The sequence below is a fragment of the Triticum aestivum genome, chromosome 1A (assembly GCF_018294505.1).
Source record: "Triticum aestivum cultivar Chinese Spring chromosome 1A, IWGSC CS RefSeq v2.1, whole genome shotgun sequence".
NCBI classification, from domain to species: Eukaryota; Viridiplantae; Streptophyta; class Magnoliopsida; order Poales; family Poaceae; genus Triticum; species Triticum aestivum.
Window position 1 is genome coordinate 278089188 of NC_057794.1, and position 23578 is coordinate 278112765.

Here is a 23578-nt window from a genome sequence, read left to right on the forward strand (position 1 = left end):
CTAAGTCTGTAACCTGTTATCTTTTGTACTTTTGTCATGCTTGTTTGAACCTGCTATAGTGTGAATTAGCCGTAGCTCAGTGTTCATATTTTGTCAAGCATCTTGAGTGGATCACTTCCATGTGCTTTGTTGTTATGTTAGAGTGCAGTAGCTTATTGTTCTTGATGCATCTAGTTGGCCTCGTGCTGTTAATCGCAGCTTTGCGCCATTATTATTTTGCTTGTCATTTGCAAACCGTGCATCCGATTCCGGTGATCTTTATATCGATTTTGACCGAAATCAACTCATCTTTCCAGCGGCACTCTTGGTTTTCCAAGTTGAGACCAGGTTCAATCTTTCCTTTCCGAATCATGCATATGTATCGCATATCGCATCCCGCATATCATGCCTTGTTTTGCATCATGTTGCTTGTGCATTGCACCGTGGTTGATTGTGTCTCCCTTTTGCTTGTGTTCTTGCTTTGGGTAGAGCCGGGAGACGATTACGTGTTCAAGGAACCCATTGAGTACGTTTACGAGGATCAAGCTTCCGTCTTCTCGGAGAACTTTGCAGGCAAGATGACCATACCCTCGAAATCACTTCTATCTTCGCTTGCTAGTTGCTTGCTCTTTTGCTATGCCTATGCTGCGATACCTACCAATTGCTATATCATGCCTCCCATATTGCCATGTCAAGCCTCTAACCAACCTTGTCCTAGCAAACCATTGTTTGGCAATGTTACCGCTTGCTCAGCCCCTCTTATAGCGTTGTATGTTGCAGGTGAAGATTGGAGTTTGTTCCTTGTTGGAACCTGATTTTTGTTGGGATATCACAATATCTCTTATTTAATTAATGCATCTATATTCTTGGTAAAGGGTGGAAGGCTCGGCCTTATGCCCGGTGTTTTGTTCCACTCTTGCCGCCCTAGTTTCCGTCATACCAGTGTTATGTTCCTTGATTTTGCGTTCCTTACACGGTTGGGTTATAATGGGAACCCCTTGACAGTTTGCCTTGAATAAAACTCCTCCAGCAAGGCCCAACATTGGTTTTACCTTTTGCCACCTTGCCTTTTTCCCTTGGGTCGGCCAACCCAAGGGTCATCTTTATTTAAACCCCCAGGCCAGTGCTCCTCTGAGTGTTGGTCCAACCTGTCAGCTGTCGGTGGCCACCGGGGGCAACTCTGGGCTGGCCTACCGGAACCTTGGACAATCCGGTGTGCCCTGAGAATGAGATATGTGCAGCTCCTATCGAAATTTGTTGGCACATTCGGGTGGCTTTGCTGGTCTTGTTTTACCATTGTCGAAATGTCTTGTAATCGGGATTCCGAGTCTGATCGGGTCTTCCTGGGAGAAGGAATATCCTTCGTTGACCGTGAGAGCTTGTGATGGGATAAGTTGGAACACCCCTGCAGGGTTTTGAACTTTCGAAAGACGTGCTCGTGGTTATGAGCAGATGGGATTTTGTTAATGTCCGGTTGTAGAAAACCTGAAACTTATCTTAATTAAAATACATCAACCGCGTGTGTAGTCGTGATGGTCTCTTTCCGGCGGAGTCCGGGAAGTGAACACGGTGTTGGAGTTATGCTTGAACGTAAGTAGTCTAGGATCACTTCTTGATCACTTCTAGTTCACGACCGTGCTTTGCCTTCTCTCCTCGCTCTCATTTGCGTATGTTAGCCACCATATATGCTAGTGCTTGCTGCAGCTCCACCTCATACCTTTTACCTACCCATAAGCTTAAATAGTCTTGATCGCGAGGGTGTGAGATTGCTGAGTCCCTGTGACTCACAGATACTTCCAAAACTAGTTTGCAGGTGCCGATGATACCGTGCAAGTGACGCAACCGAGCTCAAGGAGGAGCTCGATGATACCGTGCATGTTCGTTTCAGTTGATCAGTAGTGGATCCCAGTTGGGGCGATTGGGGATCTGTAGCATTAGGGGTAGTCTTCTTTTATTTTGGTTCCATAGTCGGACCTTGATTGTATCTGGATGATGTAATGCTTTATTCATGTATTGTGTGAAGTGGCGATTGTAAGCCAACTATGTACCTCCTTTCTTATTCAGTACATGGGATGTGTAAAGATTACCCCTCTTGCGACATTGCCTACAATGCGGTTATGCCTCTAAGTCGTGCTCCGACACATGGGAGATATAGCCGCATCGTGGGTGTTACAGCCGGAGGCGCGGTGGCCGTGGAGGGTAGCCGGAGGCACGGCGGGCGGGGTAAGATGGTCGGGGGCCCGGCGGCCGAGGAAGATGGGCGGAGGCGCGGCGGTCGGGGGATGGTGGCTGGAGGCGTGGCGGTCGGGGAAGGTGGTAGATGGTGGCACTCGGCGTCGGGGTTCGGTTGAGCCGATCCAGCTTTGGTGTGAGGGATTTTTTTTCCTTTTCCATTCGGCGTACCTGTTCGGAGAAACAGATCATGCCTTATAGGGACCGAGGGTAACAAACTAATATTCTGTTACTCGTAACAAAATAATAACACTATTCTGATCACAGGATTATAATATTATTCTGATCACAACATGAACTTCCTGAGTTACATGCCTGGACTTCCCCTTGTAGGAACCCGACCTTCGGGCTATCTTCGCAACCGTGTCTACCCGCGCGAATTATTCTGATTAGTCGTATTCTATATGATGTAAGTGTAATCTAGATACTGTTTTTAGCAACTAAATGCCTGTTTTAAATAGGAATCTCGCTCGTTGGCGGATTTTGCTCTCGGGTCGTGATGAAATTGCGTTTTTTACAATTTTACTGCCTGAGATGTTCGACCTGAACTTCCCCCTGTGCCAGGTTGAACTTCGCAAACATTGCCCAAATGGGGCTTGCGATATACCATTGGAAAGCTATGGACACCAGTATCATGACCCAAACTAAATTTTTGGCAAAATATAAGCAGTTTAAGTGCAGTTTTGATAACCGTTTTTTCTTCACAAAAAAACATGAATTGTATTTTCAATCGCATTTCTAAACCGTTTATCGGAATGAGGCAAATAATATGGCATTGGAAAGCTGCTGCAAAAACGCTCCTTCCACATGTTGAAAGTTTTCTCTAATTCCCTATGGTTAAAGAGTAATTTGGGCAATCGTAAAATTTCGCGAACCGAACAGCTGAGCTCGTATTTTCAATGTCATTTCTAAATGGCTAATCCAATTGAGGCAAATGATATGGTGTTGGAAAGCTTATGAAAATGTGCTACTTTATCATGTTGAAAGTTTTTCTAATTTTGAACGGTATAAAAGTATTTTAGAAAACGGTACAAGGTCCACCGACTTTGCATTTTCAAGCTAATGTTTTAACTGTACATCCGAAGGCAGCAAATGATATTTCATTGGAAAACTTGAGAAAATGCGAAACTTTTTAGTATATATTCTTTCTCCCATTTCCTTACTGTTTTAAGTCAGTTTTAAAAATGGCTAAAAACGTATTTTTGCCGTAATTTCTACAAACTTTATCAGAATTGGGCAAATAATATACCGTTGAAAAGCTACGGAAAATGCGAAACTTATTCATATTGATAGTTTTCTCTGATTCCTAGTCGTTTTCAAGTAATTTCGAAAACGACGAGATCATTCGTTCTGCATTTCACACAAAACTTGAACTTCTCGGCATGTCTACTTGAACTTCACTATATTTTCCACGTGCTTTTTTTGCCTATGGCTCTCCATCCACTCACCGGAATTGAGCAAGTGATATACCAGTGGAAAGCTGTTGTAAACACGCAGCTTTCCCGTGTTGATCATTTTTTCATACCCGCGACGGTTTTAAAAGTTTTGCATCTGAAATTCATTCAATGTAGTAGTTGAACTTCCTGCTGTTTTCACGTTGAACTTCTGTGACGTATTATCGTTTGTAATTTTCTCATCCATTCGTCAATGTTATACAAATGATATTCCTTTTGTACAAACCTCTCACAATAATTTTTTTAACTTCCTCCGGCCGAGGACTTGAACTTTAGCAACAAAAAATTTGGACATTGCCTTTTTATTCATTTTTCTCATATTAAACACACATCATGTAGTACATGAACTTTTCCGTTTTTATAATTTAAATTTTTTATTTTTCTTTTTGAAATCAAATTGCTCCCATATAATAACTGAACTTCTTTGTGGATTGAGAGAATTATTTTAAAACACAAAAAACAATTTTTTTGTGTGTTTTTGAAAATGGAAATACAAGGTGAACCTCTCTCACAAGAAAATTTGAACTTCCTCGGACAAAGCAGTTGAACTTCTTTCAACAAACCTTTTAAGCTTTTATTTTTTTGAACTTTTATTTCTCACATGAACTTTTATTTCTAAACTTCTATTTTTTTAAACGAGGAAAATCTTTTTAAAACTTTTTTTGTTGTTCCCTTATTTTAATTTGAACTTATTGGTTATTCTTTAGAACGAGAATCTGAGGTTTTTATAAATTTTGAACTTCTTTGTTATTTTAATTTGAACTTCTTAGTTTTATTCTTTAGTAACGAGGAAAATCGAGTTTTTTGAACTTCTTTGTTTTAAAATTTTGAACTTCTTGGTTTTATTTTTTAATAATGTGAAAAATCCGAATTTTATATATACATTGAACTTCACCATTTTTTAAACTTGAACTTTTTAGTTTTATTGGTTAGTAATGGGGAAAATGCTTGTTTATATAAACAATGATACCGCGTCGTTATTTTAATTGCAACTTTTAATTTTTATAGAATGGGGAAAATCAGTTTGTATACAATGTTTTGAAATGCTCCTCCTTTTAATTTGAACTTCTCTGATTTCTTTACAAACGTGGAAAATCCGTTAGCAAGCTTTTTGAACTACTTTTTTTTTAACTTCTTGTTCAAATTTTTTGAACTTCCAAATTTGTCTTTTAGATATTAAAACTTCATTTTTTAACGTTGACCTGCTTTAGTTTTTAAATTTGAGCTTCTTATAGAATTTTGTTGCGACATTTTATGCATTTTTTGTTTTTCGGTGAAATGGCCTAGGCGGTCCCCTTTTTCATTTTATGATTTTTCTTCTGTACGTGGTACATGTTTACTTCGGAATTTCTGAAACATGAACTTCGCGTGGTATTAATTTTTTTCATGAAACTCCATAGTTTTTATTCTTTGAATTCCATGATTTTGTTTGTTTACATTTTTTTGGTTTGAACTTCGATGTTTGTTACACCTGAACTTTTGAGATCACACATTTTATACACATTTTCCCTTGAATCAAACATGTGTATAAAAAATAGGAAAATTTGGGTCAATTCTCATAAGCAATAGTACAAACATTTAGAGGGCACCCATAATAGTTTTGTTTTTCTATTCTATGTACTACACATAAGCACATTCATAACACATCCACACAATTTCTTTTATTCTTTAATAAAAGGAAAATCCTAGTTTTGTAGTAAACGTCGAACCGTTGTTGTTATTTAAGTTCAAACTTCTAGGTTTTTTTAGAAGTGAGGAAAATAACTTTTTTTTATAATTATTTTGAACTGCTCTAATTTTCTAATTTGAACTTCCTGGTTTTATTCTTTTTGAACGATAAACCCATGGAAATTTATAATAAACATCGAACCGCTCCGTTTTTTTGATTTTTGAACTTCTACTTTGTTTGTTGCAAGTTTTCAGATTTTATATATTTCAAACTTCTCAAACAACCATTTTTGAACGATTACTTCTACGTCTTTTTTCGTTTTAAAATTCATCTATTTTTTTGCCTCTCTACTTCTGCGTCTTTTTTTGTTTTTAAATTCACCTATTTTCTTGAAGTGCTAAAGCTGGGTTTGATTGTGCTTGTAGGAGATGTTCTGTCATAGGCATTAACACAAGCATCTTGTGTGCTAGCAAAATGACGAGAGCACAAGGCCACTGAATCACATAAATGGTCGAAGAAATTTGATTGCAAAACATGCCTTTTGGTCACAGTTGACTCATCAACATATTTTTGTGTGTGTGTTCACCTCTTTATTTTTTGGAAACCCAGGGTGTACCTTTCCATTAGCGAACATTTTGGACCATCCACGACAGAAAATATGAACTTCGCACACAGTTTCTTTGTCTTTAAGAAATGCTAGCTTATTTTGCTTTTAATTTTGAAATTTGTTGTTCTTTTTGTATACAACTTCATGAAGTAGAAGGGAAGCAGTAACAGAATGTTTGTGAGAGAGTGACTAGTTGGTGAAACCAACAATACATAATAGTTTTTATTGTAAAAAAAAATAAAGAATACCTTTTTTATCATGTATTTCCATATTGAACTTCACTAACAAAAAAATTTGGTCATTGTCTTTTTAGAGTTTTTCCATATACAGTTGGACTTATTGCTTTCTCAAAGTTGAACTTCATTAATTCTGATGTAATATAGGCAGCATGGTACTGGATATGCATTATTCATAATTGCAGACAAAAGTGTGGAATCAACGATCCATAGGAGGAACAACATTTTCATCACCTAATTCTGCTGAAGGTACATAGTAGAATTTGCAGTATCTGAACACACAAGATGATTTAGTCAGAGCATCTGATATGTAAATAACAGAAGCTGGTACATATGAAAAATGTAGAAGCGAGCTTATCCTTGGAAAAATTAGTAGATAATTACTAGTCAACTTCAGCGTGGTGGCGAGGTCCTTCCCTGGCAGTAGTCGAGAGTAGGCGGGAACTTCTACTGGATCTGGCGGGGTCCGGGGCAGCCGAATCCAGGACGTGACAACGGGATGAAGGAGCACGCCGAAGGGAGGGCGCCGCCGGGATCCGTGGAGGCTTGCGGCGGCCGCAGTGGGAACCAGCTAGGCGGGGGATCCAGGGCGGGCGCAGGCGGCAGCGGGTGATTTGGGGAGGCGCACGCGGCGGTGAGATTTCCGGCGAGGGTGCGCGTGGCGAAGGGTGGTTTGGGAAGGCCGCGTCGGGCCGGGGAGGGGGTTGGTCAGCGGCGGGTGGCGCGCTGGGGCCGGCGGCAGGAGGTGCGCGGGAGGATGGGGCAGAGGTGGTGCGGGAGGTGGGGTGGTTGGGAAGGTCACGACGCGGGGATTGGGCCAGTCGGAGGAGTTTGATGGACCGGCCAGGTTTTCTGTTATGCGTTTTCGGGAATTCGGGAACGTCCAGTCGGGCCTTTACAGGGCCGTTGTGATCACACACACACACACTTTATTCGTCATTCAGGATGAGGAATTCTTATTCCTCACCCCCAGCCCACCTCCACGCCCAGAACACCTGCGGTAAGATTACTATATGAGGAAACGGAGCGAGGTAATCTTACAGCATGCATGCTGTGAGAAACTATTATTGTGTCGCCGTAAGAAACAAAGCTTATGAAGTAAATTTACCTCGCGCATGTTAAAAGTTATGGCGCTTCCTAAACCTGTGTACCAGAACCACTACCGTAAGAAACAATAGGCTCACAAAGTAAATTTACCTCACGCATCAAACTACCTCTATGTGCACTAGCTGCATCACATGACACTCAGTTTCTTTGAAAAGATCTTTTCTGCTTCGAGAGAAACAACAAGATACTGATGCATACAATTTTTCTCTCCTTTTTGCTGTACATTTTTATCAAGATAAATCCATGAGGCACCATGGATTTGATGTAGTGGAAATCAGTTGGAATTATTTTGGAAGTACCATTTCTGGAAATGCTTCCTTGATTATAGATCATACTTTTATTTGAAGGGTGACTTTCCGACGATAAGAATGTCCCCAAAACTTACATTCCTAAGAAAGACTAATTTTTATCATATAAACACACCATCACATTTTAATCTGGGGAGTAGTGTTATCTTGAAGGGCCTGTGGATGAACTTTATTTAAACAAGGAAAACTCTAGGTATCAGCTCTTGGAAAACAGAGCTAGAATTTACAGGGTCAACTCTCAAGGAAACAAAACTGGAATCTATACATGGACTAAGATAACCCGCTGATTACACAGCCCACCAGGGAGAACTCTATACACTCCCAACAGGGAGAAAATAGGAGGAACATGATTCAGAAAGAAGACAAGCAGCCTGCACCTCTCCAAGATTGAAACTCATCAATGATACCCTCAAACACCGTGTTAGCATAATTCTGCAATGTCAAAGATCCTAATATTTCATTCTTTCCAAAAAAATTATTAACATCAGCCTACAGTTATCAGGAAACTTATATAGTGAACTACCTACAGTGTAAATAAAACTATTAGTACAAAGCAAGGGTACAACTATTCTGCCATCTATACACACTCCAAAGTACACGCGAATGTAGCTACTTTTATTTCTTTTTCTAAGTAGGCGATTAGGTGCGCAGAACGATGCATCACGCAACATTTATCAAAAATATGTTTCTTTTCAGAGCCCTTGCAGAAACCCAAATTATGAATGCTTTGAACGAAAATAATAGCAGGTGCTTCCACAGAATAGCAGAATAGTGCCCCACACTGAAATAGGGTATAAACTATTTGTTCGCTAGCATGTACCACTATCTATACTAGTTTAGATGGTAGAAAATGAGCAGATAGTTCGCCTCTTTCTAAATAATTTTATTTCCAGACCAACACTTCAATTTGTTGCAGACGAACAGTTTTGATCTAAAAACACAAAGCATGCTAGGAGCACACTATATAGGGTGTGATGTATCCAGGGAAGGTGGCAACAACTGGAAATAAATTGGACCATGTGGTAAGATAGAAGCTTAGTGAATCATTACTGTCGTAATAAAGGTGCTACATAATTCTCATATATAGGTCAGAATGTTACTGAAAAGATAGTAGAGTACTTACAACTACAAGGCACGTAGATTTAAAGAAAATATAAGAGATTTGACTGAACCAAGGACAAATCTTCTCCCATGAGATTGATTTGATAAATTACTGAAACTGGAATTATCTTAGAGGGTTCAATCAAATACTAGAAGAACTGATGATAGAGAGATTAATCCCATAAGGCCTAAATGCACATGGAAAGAAGTATGCTTTCTCAAAATTATCTACATCCAGACCATGGTTATCAAAACATTGCAGCTTGTAGTCCAGACTGCAATATAGCAAATTCAATCTGCATACCCTCCTAGAACTAATTATTACATGTACAACTTGCCAGAATAGAGTTTAGGTATCTAGGATCAGCAATCAAGGTTCTGAAGATGTTCGACATCTGGTCAAAGTCTGACTGGTTGACTCTATGCCTTTGAGAGCTGTTGAACAGAAACATCGGGTGGAAGATTTGCCTACGGAAGTTACATGTAGCAAATCAAATAGGAACAATACATTATTCCTGGGATAAACTCACGGAAAGAATTTGGAACCAAAATCCAATTTCTTTTGCTCGCTAATTTTGGTCTACACAAGAGAACAATCAAAACCAATCTACTGTATTTTTTTCTATTTTTCTTTATGAGGCCTTTGTTGGCATGTCTACATGAACCAACAAGAAGCACATCTCAAACCGGGCTGCAAGTGCTTGATTGCTAAATAAATGTTAAGCACGATTCAAGAACAAAATCACCTTTTTCATTGCTCTAAACCTCTAGTTGCCTGCCCAGTCCGCCACACTGTTATTGGCGAGTCACCTCTTCTTTGTCTACCCATTATTTGTTGATTTCCGGGCCACGCTGTGGTTCCAACCACCTTCAGTAGCCTCTGTCCACAATCTGCGAGATGTCGCTCACTAGCGGTCGATGTTCTTCCTTCTCTTTTGCTGGTGCATTTGGAAGCATCGCACCGACATTGTGTTCCTAAGAAAATGGAGAGTCTTAATGGAGTTACAGAGTCTTAAATGCAAGAATGAAAACACATGTAAGCTTATACAGTAAAGTCTAAATAACATCTTTCGACAAAAGAGGCTCAAGCCTTGTGTCATAAGAAGCAAAGATAGTTCACTGGGTACCGGTTCTTAAAGGAACTCCTGAAGATAACATACAAAGTGCAACCGAAGCTGCAAAAATCCCCACGTAGCAAAACACACCTAATAACCTAGGGAAGACACCCAACACACGCACCAAGTAACAATGATCAAATAGAAAAGTAGTTATAGGAACCTAAGAAAGAAAAGGAAACATCGCATCAGAACTCCTAGATATTGCAATGATCTCAAGAGGAAAATTGAACGGCATGTTTTTTCAATTGACTAGAAAGAATTAGAATTATGTGAAGTTATGTCCAACCTCCAGAACAGAGTCACTTCTCAAAATAACAAGTTATAATGATTGAGAGAAAACACTGCTGAACTACAATTACAGATAAACAAAGAGGAGGAGAGTTCATCAAAGCACTCAGGAGCTTTACGCAAACCTATTCCGGCAGATTGTTCTGCCTCCTTTTTTTAGCGAACCAGAGAATAATCCTTAGGCCAAACTAGCGATTTGGGAAGAGAAAGCAATTTAGGAAGAGCATAGCAAAGTGAAACGTAGGTGGAAGTAGATTGGAAATTTGCAACTGATAGAGTCAGATCTGGGGTTGCTCACCTCAACCCGTGCACTCACACCCAACCAAAATTCAATCCAAATGGCAAGCAACGCCTTCACGTAGCAGCACAAGCACGGGCACGCACTTGAGCGCCGCTACAATCACTCGCCATAGCTCCGCCGCGACGACCACGCATGACGCCGCCCAAGACCTAGGCAGACGCCGCACACCACGCCGCGCCAACTGCCCAGCGACCACCACAACATCGAGACCACGCCGCCGAGTAGCGCGCCGCCCCGGCAGCCAGCCAACCGATGGCTTCACTCAGATCCAAATCGCCGAGCACCACGCTGCCGTCTCTTGCGTGCTGGTCACCGCCGATACTCACAAACCGTTCGGAGGCGCGGCTCTCTTTTTTTCAGAAAAAGGATGGGCAAGGGGGTATATTCGAGTCAATGCATAAACGTAAAATTACTTGCATCCCGTTGCAATTTTACAACCTGGAACCGGCTGGCCTTTTTTTCCCAAACGTAAAACCATGGACTGGTAGGACGACGAGCGACCAGGGTGAAGAATAAGTAATTCTTCACCCTCGGTCTTAAATAGACTTTCTATATATGAAAAATGCATCCTACCACCGGATGTAACTACACCTATGTCTCTTATACTCCAATGTGATAGTATATACTCTATTTTATTACTTTTAATATATTCATATACTATGTTTAATATACTTCAAAGTGAGTCATATGAAAAAAATTGCAAGTGAGCCCATAGTTTTATTGTATTTATGAAATACGTACATATTTGTACACAAAAATGGAGTATGCACAACATATGATACATACTATCAAAAAAGTAGTATATTGTGACGCCCCCGATTCAATCGTACACTAATCATACACGCAGATGTGTACGATCAAGATCAGGAACTCACGGGAAGATATCACAACACAACTCTAACAATAAAATAAGTCATACAAGCATCATATTACAAGCCAGGGGCCTCGATGGCTCGAATACAAGAGCTCGATCATAGACGAGTCAGCGGAAGCAACAATATTTGAGTACAAACATAAGTTAAACAAGTTTGCCTTAAGAAGGCTAGCACAAACTGGGATACAGATTGAAAGAGGTGCAGGCCTCCTGCCTGGGATCCTTTTAAACTACTCACGGTCGTCGTCAGCGGCCTGCACGTAGTAGTAGGCACCTCCCGAGTAGTAGTAGTCGTCATCGACAGTGGCGTCTGGCTCCTGGGCTCCAATGTCTGTTCGCAGCAATCGGGTATAGAAAGGGGGGAAAGAGGGAGCAAAGCAACCGTGAGTACTCATCCAAAGTACTCGCAAGCAAGGAGCTACACTACATATGTATGCATTGGTATCAAATGGAATAAGGCTATCATATATGGACTGAACTGCAGAATGCCGGAATAAGAGGAGGATAGCTAGTCCTGTCGAAGACTACGCTTCTGGTAACCTCCATCTTGCAGTAGGAGAAGAGAGTAGATGGTAAGTTCACCAAGTAGCATCGTGTAGCAATATCCTAACCGATGATCCTCCCCTCGTCGCCCTGTGAAAGAGCGACCACCGGTTGTATCTGGCACTTGAAAGGGTGTGTTTTATTAAGTATCTGGTTCTAGTTGTCATAAGGTCAAGGTACAACTCCGGGTCGTCCTTTTACCGAGGGACACGGCTATTCGAATAGATCAACTTCCCTGCAGGGGTGCACCACATTTCCCAACATGCTCGATCCCCTTTGTCTGGACACACTTTTCTGGGTCATGCCCGGCCTCGGAAGATCAACACGTCGCAGCCCTACCTAGGCACAACAGAGAGGTCAGCACGCCGGTCTAAATCCTAAGCGCGCAGGGGTCTGGGCCCATCGCCCATTGCACACCTGCACGTTGCGTACGCGGCCGGTGAGCAGACCTAGCAACCTCCATTACAAAGGAAGTTGCGTTACGCGGTCCAACCCGGCGCGTGCCGCTCAGTCGCTGATGTCACGAAGGCTTCGGCTGATACCACGACGTCGAGTGCCCATAACTGTCCCCGCATAGATGGTTAGTGCGTATAGGCCAGTGGTCAGACTTAGATCAAATACCAAGATCTCGTTAAACGTGTTATCTTGAAATAACCGCGAACGCCGACCAGGGCCAGGCCCACCTCTCTACTAGGTGGTCTCAACCTGCCCTGTCGCTCCGCCACAAAGTACCAGTCGGGGGCCGTCGGGAACCCAGGCCCACCACTACCTGGGTGGAACCACCTGCCCCTTCAGCCCCCATCTCCGAACAGTATCACAGGTAATGTAACAGTGTAAAGTATATATTATATGCCCGTGATCACCTCCCGAAGTGATCACAGACCAGTAGTATAGCATGGCAGACGGACAAGAGTGTAGGTCCACTAATGGAACACTAGCATCCTATACTAAGCAGTAGGATAGCAGGTAAAGGTAACAACAGTAGTACCAAGGACAGGCTATGCAGCAGTATAGGATTAACTGAAAGCAGTAACATGCTACACTACTCTAATGCAAGCAGTATAGAAAAGAATAGGCGATATCTGGTGATCAAGGGGGGGGCTTGCCTGGTTTCTCTGGCAAGGAGGGGTCGTCTTCGATGTAGTCGAACACATGGACATCGGCAGTGGTCTCGGAGTCTATCGAAAAGGAGTAACGGAGTGGGAACACAATAAATAACAGATCAATCAAATGTAACACAAAACAAGACGTGGCAATACGTTGAGCTAGGGGTGGCCTAACGTAGGGATAGGCGATTCCGGCGAAGGGGGGAAACATCCGGGAAAGTATTCCCGGTGTTTCGCATTCTCGGGCAGATGAACCGGAGGAAGAAAGTTGCATGTTCGCTATGCTAGAGATGTGTGGCTGATAAACGGACTGTGTATTCCGATTCGTCTCATCGTTCTGAGCAACTTTCATGTACAAAGTATTTTCATTCGACTTACGGATTATTTTATATTAATTTTCAAATTTTATTGAATTTCTAGGGTTATTTAATTTCAAAATAATAACAGAATACTTTTGTCACCCAGCTCTAGTCTAGACAGAGTGCATGACAGGTGGGGTCCGGGGGGTCCAATCAACTGTTGACCAGTCAACAATTGACTGGTCAACTGGGTCATGGGTCCTAGATGTCATTGACACAAACTTTTAATTAGGCTTAAAATATAAGATAGGCCCACCTGATATAAACTGCATCTAAACCAAATCAGTCGAATTAGTTAATTTAAAGGGATTAGTACTAATGAAGATTAGCTCCTAATCTCAACAGGGGGCCGACCCAGGTCGTGGTGGCCTAGGAGGCCACACACACGAACACACACAACACACACCTACATCACACGGACGCACAAGCACTCGGCCATGGCCACAGCCACAGTCGAGGTGAGCGTCGGACAGCCTCGGCGAACGCTGGCTTGCACCGACGGCAGTGGGTGCTAGTAGGCGGCGGCAGCAGCAGGTAGCGACAGCAACATCATAATAGCGACGCCGCAAGCAGCAGGCCGTGACACGGGTGCGCACACACACACTATGCAGGGACGTCGGCGGCTGAAGCCAACAGCCCCAGCCGCATGTAGCAGCGCGACACCAGGGAGGCGGGCATGCTCGCACACCTGGGGCGCGGCAACGCGTGGTGCGGGTGCAGGCGAAGCGGCAGCATGTGGTGTAGGCAGCGCCGCATCACGCAGCGGCAGTAGCCGGAGCGCAGGCGGCAGCGAGCGGCGAGCGGGGCAGCGGAGCGACAATAAGCAGCAACAGGAGCGTGTTAGAGTAGAGGCAAGAAGCAGAGCAGTAGAGCACCTGAAGGAGCAGCAAGCACGCGTACGTGAACACTGAGTTTCGGGCATGGCGGCCGCCGGCTTGTACATGCGGCTATGGTAACAAATCGAGACCGGGGTGATGGGGATTCGGGGGAGGAGCTCATCGCGAACTCGATGACGAGGTCGAGGAAGCCGGAGACGGACCGGAGCGGCGGCAATCGACGATGAATGATGGTGATGTACGCGACGGAAAAGAGCTTCATGGCGAGTGTACGATGCGGTCCTGCCCGATTTGATACCCGAGATGGACGAAGTCGACGATGGTGGTCATTCTGGACATCTTCTCAGGCGACTGGGAGCATGTTGGCCGCGGTGACGATGATGGCCATGACGAGCATGGCTCGGGCGAGATCTAAATTGAGAAAGATAGAGAAGGAGGGGAAGAATGGGGATTAGGGTTTGTCTACAGCGACGGGGGGCTCTTATCCTTCTCGGGGTGTCATGGATGCTCGACACGAGCTAATCGGGCGCGTGGACGGGCGTGCGTGAGCCACGCCATGTCACTGCCTCCTCCTCCTGTAGCGTGAGGAAGGAGAAAAGGCTGGTGGTGGGCTTGGGTTTCGGTGGGTGTTGGGGGGGGGGGGGGGGGGTTAAGTAGGGGACATCAGGCCAGGCGGTTGGCCAGCTAGCTGGGCCGGCTGTTCCAGGGGGGGTTTCCTTTTTTTGGTTTTTGTTTATTTCCCTTTTTCTTTTTTTTGTTTTCTACTTTAACTACTGTTTTGTATTTAGTTTAGGTACTAAATGATTTCAGTTAAATGTGCAAAGTATCACACAAATTCTAGACAGTATTTTGGGCTAGTCCAACAAGTTTCAACTATTTTTGAATATTTTACCTATTTATTTAAATCACATTATTTCAATAAAAAGCTTATGGGTCAGTTTCAAAAATCTTTAGGGGCACTTATATATTTTGGAAAATGTTAACTCTTACATTAAAATTAGCTAGTAAATATTTTCAACCCAACCTACATTTTTATTTTACCTTTTTAAAATTTAATTATTTGACTTTACTTTAAATTTGAATTTGAATCGGGTTAGGATCAAAGTGAGGTTTAGAAAAATTAAATATGATGACATGGCACCATTAGTGTGTGATTACTGTAGATTGACTACCGGGGTGTTACAAATCTCCTCCACTACAAGAAATCTCGTACCGAGATTTAAGAGGTGGAAAACGGGGGAAATGTGTGGTTACGAAATTCTAACGAATCTTCTCGGTCTTGGTTGCTCTTCTCGAAGAGGTCGATCCATAGCGTTGATGTCTCCATTCCTATGCATCAATGCATCATGATGAAGTTGTCGTTCTTCCTTCAGGATCTTCACCGTGCTTGCGAAAGGATAAGAGAAAACTCCATAAGGACGGACTCTAATAAAATTGAGCATCGGACGGTTAACTCAGGGGAAGAAGCATAAGTATCTCTCGATTTGAAACTTAAGAAGATATCGAGAGCAAAGTAAGAAGGTACCATGAGAAGTTTCAAGCGGGTAGGCAATCTTTCGATGCCTGAAATAGAGTGTGAAAGGGGTTCGGAGCAACGGGAATAAGTATTGTGTTTCATACCAGAATTGATGATCTCTCGGAAGGTGGATCGTGACTTTCATACGAAGCTAAGCGTGAGGAAAAACTTTGGAAATAGGGGGTGTACAGGAGAGTCAGGTTTCGATCCTGGGACCTGTGGGTTATGGGCCCACCATGTGAGTTAATGGTAGAAGGGCGGTGACGTCTTGTACGATCATGTAGGCAAGACATGTCATAGGATAGCATGTCATTTATGTTGGCAACAACGTTGGTACCAAGGGCGAGGGACGAAGAGAACCATCTTCCCACTCGTTGAACGAGGCAGACCAATAGGCAAAGTTCTCGTCCATCGGTGGCTACTGGAATGTCATCAACAATAGTAATAGGGTCTTGCTGACAGAATTGTACAACGAGGGGTTTACTTAAGCAGGAGAATATTACTGCTTAGATCATATAGATCACAAGAAAGGTTAAACCAAACAATGGAAAGGAAAATACGATTATCAGATTAAACAGAACAATGGAAAGGAAAATGTGTTAAAACACATATTCCAGGGGTATATCCTCCCCAAGGACAAGCAGAGCACGATATCCAAGACAAGATAGAAAGTAGAAAACCATTTATGTAATGGGAGAGGAATTTTTATGGCATTACCCATATAACGGTGTTTGGATAATGGTTAAATAAAACTTAGCATTGCGCTTTCAATGCTCTTATTGAAAATCGGAGTACCACAGACATGCTTCGAGATAGCATGGACATGGTCAACAGGTGAAGATCAGACTTTGGAAACACAAAGGATCCATCAGGAATAACTTGTAGAATAAGACTTACAATTTCCTCATGGAAGAATGGATATCCCTGCTGAAAAGGAATCTATAACCATAGGGCCTCCGGCCGGGTGTGCTAAGCACGACATCCTGGATATAATAGATGGTAATACTCCAAGGTAAAGAAGAACAAATGTTGGATAGCAAGGAACTCAAGGTATAACACAAAACAGGAACAAGTTTTGTGTTGGAGGGAATGCAATAATGTTGTCGATAATAACCCAAATCATCGAGGGCAAAGGAAGTTATTTCTCACCAAGAATTCGATAGATATCTTGGAAGAGCTCAGAATGTTGATGATGATCACGACACATTTGTCGAGAGGTTTCGAGAAGATGTAACTGATCGGCGATGACATCAAGTCAACGGAATGATGAAACAAAAAGTTATTGGAACCATGGGTACGACACAAACTTGAAACCAAGCTTGTGGTTTAAGGAGAAATGATATGATGAGGAAAATCGACGTAAGCTTAGCTCATCATCGAAAATTGTGCTTCGGGAAGAAGGACCGAGTAGCACAGTTAAGAGCAGCACGATAAGGATATAGCCGATCAAGCTAGGAATGACTTGAAGGATTATTTAAACTCGTAAGCAACGAAAATTATTTAGGGTTATTGAATCGGAGTGCGGACAAGATTCACTATTCGGTGTTCTCGGTTGACGACATCCCATAACCTAGGAACAATTGGATCCGGTGAGTAATAATAGTTGAAGAACCCATAAGAAGTTATGATGTCCCATGATATCTCAAGATACCATGAGGTAATACTCGACGACAGACCAAAGTGGAGGTTGGACTGGGGTATTGCTCTGCAGAAGACAAATGCTTAAACTTGCACAAGAAATGGAATCAAGGAGTAACATGGTCGGAACCACGTCCACAGATACAAGATGAACTTATAACAAGGGGATAATTAATTTAAGGGAAGCTTCCATGATAAGGTATACATCGTGTCCATGGGCATGAACACAAGGTTCAAGGTCGACTCCCACTTGTTCAACGCATAACCTTTCATTCACCTCTCGTATTACGAAATTGTCATTAGTTGTTGAAAATTTTACCTGGTGCAATACCAGATAAGTATGACCCGCGAAATCTTTCGGGTTCACACGGATTAGAAAAGGCGTAGGTTCAATCCATCAGAGCATCTTAGGAACGTAAACCACAAACTTCGGAGTAATAATACAAGCTCGAAAGCAGAGCATGGTTGGTCAGTCAGATGATAGGATTTACCAATGGAAAAAGAACTTCCAAAGTGATTGAATATGAAGGACGCTATCGGATAAAATCCAACAAAGGATCCGGTGGTCCTCAAGGGATCTGATGTGAGCATCGGTACTCAACCAGAGGAAGAAAAAGGTAAGAAGATCATACCATAGAAACAATTGACTAATTTAAGCTCAAATGCAACAGAATGATGATTTTCAAATCAAGGGATCAGAAGCGAACACTCTGATTAAGGATGGATAAGTTGCGTATGCTTAGGGATACAAACGATGGCAATCCGATTGGTCGAGAACCAGCTCATGTTTAAAATGATGTCTGAGCCAGAAGGATAATTCCTGAGGATTGCAAGCATCCGCAACATATCAAATCAGTAGACTCTAAATGATAATGACAAAGGATGCCAATAAGATTACCAAACTTATTGGATTAATCATAATGCTAGCGAGCAAGAATTTCAAGAGCATTAGGCTGTTGAGGATTTTCAGAAGGACAAACGGTATTACGAAGACTTTTGTGAAATACCTGAATCAACTGGGGATGAGCGGATACTCGGTAAGTGCGAGAATTATCCTTAGAGGTATTCAGGTGACAAAGAACAGCAAGGCACTAAGCTCAAAGGATTCTCGGAACAACAGAGAGAATTTCAGGGTATCTTGTAGTAACAAGATCAACTGGGAAACATTGTATGAATGGCGAGTATACATGGTTATCCCTAGGGGTTTATCGATGGAAGGGAATTGCAAAAGTGATGGCACAGAGTATCGAGGGAACATCGGAGAGTAACTTCGGAATCTCCTAGTGCATCAGGGGATCACCTGTATCGAGTGGCTCTCCGGGAGGAAGTAGTTACGAGAACCTAGAGTTAGATTTAGTAAAATCATTTAACCCGAATAGAAAAAAGATCAGAGTCCCAGAGTATAGACGAGGAGTAAAAGATACTAATACCACCCAAATGGCGACGTGGGCCCGTAAGACACACAGCCATGTTAGTAAAAGTTTTGTAATGTCTAGACTCAACTTCGGCCAAGGAGTGTGGAAGGGGGATTCCTACAGGCAGTCGGCTCTGATACCAACTTGTGATGCCCCCGATTCAATCGTACACTAATCATACACGTAAACATGTACGATCAAGATAAGGGACTCACGGGAAGATATCACAACACAACTCTAACAATAAAATAAGTCATACAAGCATCATATTACAAGCTAGGGGCCTCAAGGGCTCGAATACAAGAGCTCGATCATAGACGAGTCAGCAGAAGAAACAATATCTGAGTACAGACATAAGTTAAACAAGTTTGCCTTAAGAAGGCTAGCGCAAACTGGGATACAGATCGAAAGAGGCGTAGGCCTCCTGCCTGGGATCCTTCTAAACTACTCACGGTCGTCGTCAGCGGGCTGCACATAGTAGTAGGCACCTCCCGAGTAGTAGTAGTTGTCATCAACAGTGGCATCTGGCTCCTGGGCTCCAACGTATGTTCGCAGCAATCGGGTATAGAAAGGGGGAAAAGAGGGAGCAAAGGAACCGTGAGTACTCATCCAAAGTACTCGCAAGCAAGGAGCTACACTACATATGTATGCATTGGTATCAAATGGAATAAGGCTATCATATGTGGACTGAACTGCAGAATGCCGGAATAAGAGGGGGATAGCTAGTCCTGTCGAAGACTACGCTTCTGGTAACCTCCATCTTGCAGCAGGAGAAGAGAGTAGATGGTAAGTTCACCAAGTAGCATCGTGTAGCAATATCCTAACCGATGATCCTCCCCTCGTCGCCCTGTGAGAGAGCGACCACCGGTTGTATCTGGCACTTGGAAGGGTATGTTTTATTAAGTATCCGGTTCTAGTTGTCATAAGGTCAAGGTACAACTCCGGGTCGCTCTTTTACCGAGGGACACGACTATTCGAATAGATCAACTTCCCTGCAGGGGTGCACCACATTTCCCAACACGCTCGATCCCCTTTGTCTGAACACACTTTTCTGGGTCATGCCCAGCCTCGGAAGATCAACACGTCGCAGCCCTACCTAGGCACAACAGAGAGGTCAGCATGCCGGTCTAAATCCTAAGTGCGCAGGGGTCTGGGCCCATCGCCCATTGCACACCTGCACGTTGCGTACACGGCTGGTGAGCAGACCTAGCAACCTCCATTACAAAGGAAGTTGCGTTACGCGGTCTGACCTGGCGCATGCCGCTCAGTCACTGACGGCACGAAAGCTTCGGCTGATACCACAACGTCGGGTGCCCATAACTGTACCCGCGTAGATGGTTAGTGCGTATAGGCCAGTGGCCAGACTCAGATCAAATACCAAGATCTCGTTAAACGTGTTATCTTGAAATAACCGCGAACGCCGACCAGGGCTAGGCCCACCTCTCTACTAGGTGGTCTCAACCTGCCCTGTCGCTCCACCTCAAAGTAACAGTCGGGGGCTGTCAGGAACCCAGGCCCACCACTACCTGGGTGGAACCACCTGCCCCTTCAGCCCCCATCTCTGAACAGTATCACAAGTAATGTAACAGTGTAAAGTATATAGTATATGCCCGTGATCACCTCCCGAAGTGATCACGGCCCAGTAGTATAGCATGGCAGACGGACAAGAGTGTAGAGCCACTGATGGAACACTAGCATCCTATACTAAGCAGTAGGATAGCAGGTAAAGGTAACAACAGTAGTAGCAAGGACAGGCTATGCAGCAGTATAGGATTAACTGAAAGCAGTAACATGCTACACTACTCTAATGCAAGCAGTATAGAAAATAATAGGCAATATCTGGTGATCAAGGGGGGGGGGGTCTTGCCTGGTTGCTCTGGCAAGGAGGGCTCATCTTCGATGTAGTCGAACACACGGACATCGGCAGCGGTCTCGGAGTCTATCGGAAAGGAGTAACGGGGGGGGGGGACACAATAAATAACAGATCAATCAAATGTAACACAAAGCAAGACGTGGCAATACGTTGAGCTAGGGGTGGCCTAACGTAGGGATAGGCGATTCCGGCGAAGGGGGGAAACATCCGGGAAAGTATTCCCTGTGTTCCGCGTTCTCGGGCAGATGAACCGGAGGGAGAAAGTTGCGTGTTCGCTATGCTAGGGATGTGTGACTGATAAACGGACTGCGTATTCGGATTCGTCTCGTCGTTCTGAGCAACTTTCATGTACAAAGTATTTTCATCCGACTTACGGATTATTTTATATTAATTTTCAAATTTTATTGAATTTCTAGGGTTATTTAATTTCGAAATAATAACAGAATACTTTTTTCACCCAGCTCTAGTCTAGACAGAGTGCATGACAGGTGGGGTCCAAGAGGGTTCAATCAACTGTTGACTAGTCAACAGTTGACTGGTCAACTGGGTCATGGTCCTAGATGTCATTAACACAGACTTTTAATTAGGCTTAAAATATAAGATAGGCCCACCTGATATAAACTGCATCTAAACCAAATCAGTCAAATTAGTTAATTTAAAGGGATTAGTACTAATCGAGATTAGCTCCTAATCTCAACAGGGGGCCGGCCCAGGTCGTAGTGGCCTAGGAGGCCACACACACGAACACACACAACACACACCTACATCACACGGACGCACAAGCACTCGGCCATGGCCACAACCACAGCCGAGGTAAGCGCCGGATAGCCTCGGCGAACGCTGGCTTGCACCAGCGGCAGTGGGCGCTAGTAGGCGGCGGCAGCAGCAGGTAGCGACCGCAACATCATAGTAGCGACGCCGCAAGCAACAGGCCATGACACGGGTGCGCACGCACACACTATGCAGGGACGTCGGCGGCTGACGCTAACAGCCCCAGCCGCATGCAGCAGCGCGACACTAGGGAGGTGGGCGTGCTCGCACACCTGGGTCGCGGCAGCGCGCGGTGCGGGCGTAGGCGAAGCGGCAGCATGCGGTGTAGGCAGCACCGCAGCACGCAGCGGCAGTAGCCGAAGCACAGGCGGCAGCGAGCGGCGAGCGGGGCAGCGGAGCGATAATAAGCAACAGCAGGAGCGTGGTAGGGTAGAGGCAAGAAGCAGAGCAGCAGAGCACCTGAAGGAGCAGCAAGCACGCGTACGCGAACACTGAGTTTCGACCATGGCGGCCGCCGGCTTGTACATGCGGCTATGGTAACAAATCGAGACCGGGGTGATGGGGATTCGGGGGAGGAGCTCATCGCGAACTCGATGACGAGGTCGAGGAAGCCGGAGACGGACCGGAGCGGCGGCAATCGACGATGAATGATGGTGATGTACGCGACGGAAAAGAGCTTCATGGCGAGTGTACGATGCGGTCCTGCCCGATTTGATACCCGAGATGGACGAAGTCGACGATGGTGGTCATTCTGGACATCTTCTCAGGCGACTGGGAGCATGTTGGCCGCGGTGACGATGATGGCCATGACGAGCATGGCTCGGGCGAGATCTAAATTGAGAAAGATAGAGAAGGAGGGGAAGAATGGGGATTAGGGTTTGTCTACAGCGACGGGGGGCTCTTATCCTTCTCGGGGTGTCATGGATGCTCGACACGAGCTAATCGGGCGCGTGGACGGGCGTGCGTGAGCCACGCCATGTCACTGCCTCCTCCTCCTGTAGCGTGAGGAAGGAGAAAAGGCTGGTGGTGGGCTTGGGTTTCGGTGTGTGTTGGGAGGGGGGGTTAAGTAGGGGACAGCGGGCCAGGCGGTTGGCCAGCTAGCTGGGCCGGCTGTTCCAGGGGGTTTTTCCTTTTTTTGGTTTTTGTTTATTTCCCTTTTTCTTTTTTTTCTACTGTAACTATTGTTTTGTATTTAGTTTAGGTACTAAATGATTTTAGTTAAATGTGCAAAGTATCACATAAATTCTAGACAATATTTTGGGCTAGTCCAACAAGTTGCAACTATTTTTGAATATTTTACCTATTTATTTAAATCACATTATTTCAATAAAAAGCTTATGGGTAGGTTTCAAAAATCTTTAGGGGTACTTATATATTTTGGAAAATGTTAACTCTTACATTAAAATTAGCTAGTAAATATTTTCAACCCATCCTACATTTTTATTTTACCTTTTTAAAATTTTAATTATTTGGACTTTACTTTAAATTTGAATTTGAATCGGGTTAGGATCAAAGTGAGGTTTAGAAAAATTAAATATGATGACATGGCACCATTAGTGTGTGATTACTGTAGATTGACTACCGGGGTGTTACATATATATACTACCTAAACATTCTTATATAGTACATACTACGCGTACATACTCTCCGATATGATATATAGTACCTAGAACGTATGAAACAAAAGTGGGAGTAACTACACCCGGTAGTATATATATACATAAACACTATTCTAATCACGGGATCAGAATAATATTCTGATCACAACCTGACCTGCCCCGCTAGTAGTACGTTGAACTTACCTGTGAACTAGGTTGAACTTCTGCCAAAATTGTTCAAATGGGGCTTGCGATATACCGTTGGAAAGCTATGGACCCCAATATCATGACCCAACTTAAATTTTTGGCGAAATATAAGCGGTTTAAGAGCAGTTTTGAAAACCGTTTTTTCTTCGCAGAAAAAATGTGAATCGTATTTTCGATCGTATTTCTAAACCGTTTATCGGAATGAGGCATATAATATGGCGTTGGAAAACTGCTGCAAAACCGCTCCTTCCACATGTTGAAAGTTTTCTCTAATTCCCTATGGTTAAAGAGTAATTTGAAAAAACGTAAAATTTTGTAAACCGAACAGCTGAGTTCATTTTTTTGATGTCATTTCTAAATGGCTAATCCAATGGAGGCATATGATATGGCGTTGGAAAGCTTATGAAAATGCGCTACTTTTTCATCTTGAAAGTTTGTTTCT

At 43.6% G+C, this 23578-nt stretch overlaps 1 long non-coding RNA gene across 1 annotated transcript; it reads right to left on the minus strand.

The window, feature by feature from the left end:
* Positions 1–7755: 7755 nt before the first annotated feature.
* LOC123045825 (uncharacterized) lies at positions 7756–10889 on the minus strand. The gene is made up of 2 exons (XR_006421595.1): positions 10398–10889; positions 7756–9668 (listed from the first exon to the last, which is right to left on the minus strand). It is a non-coding gene; the product is annotated as an uncharacterized lncRNA (long non-coding RNA).
* Between the last annotated feature and the right edge of the window lie 12689 nt (positions 10890–23578).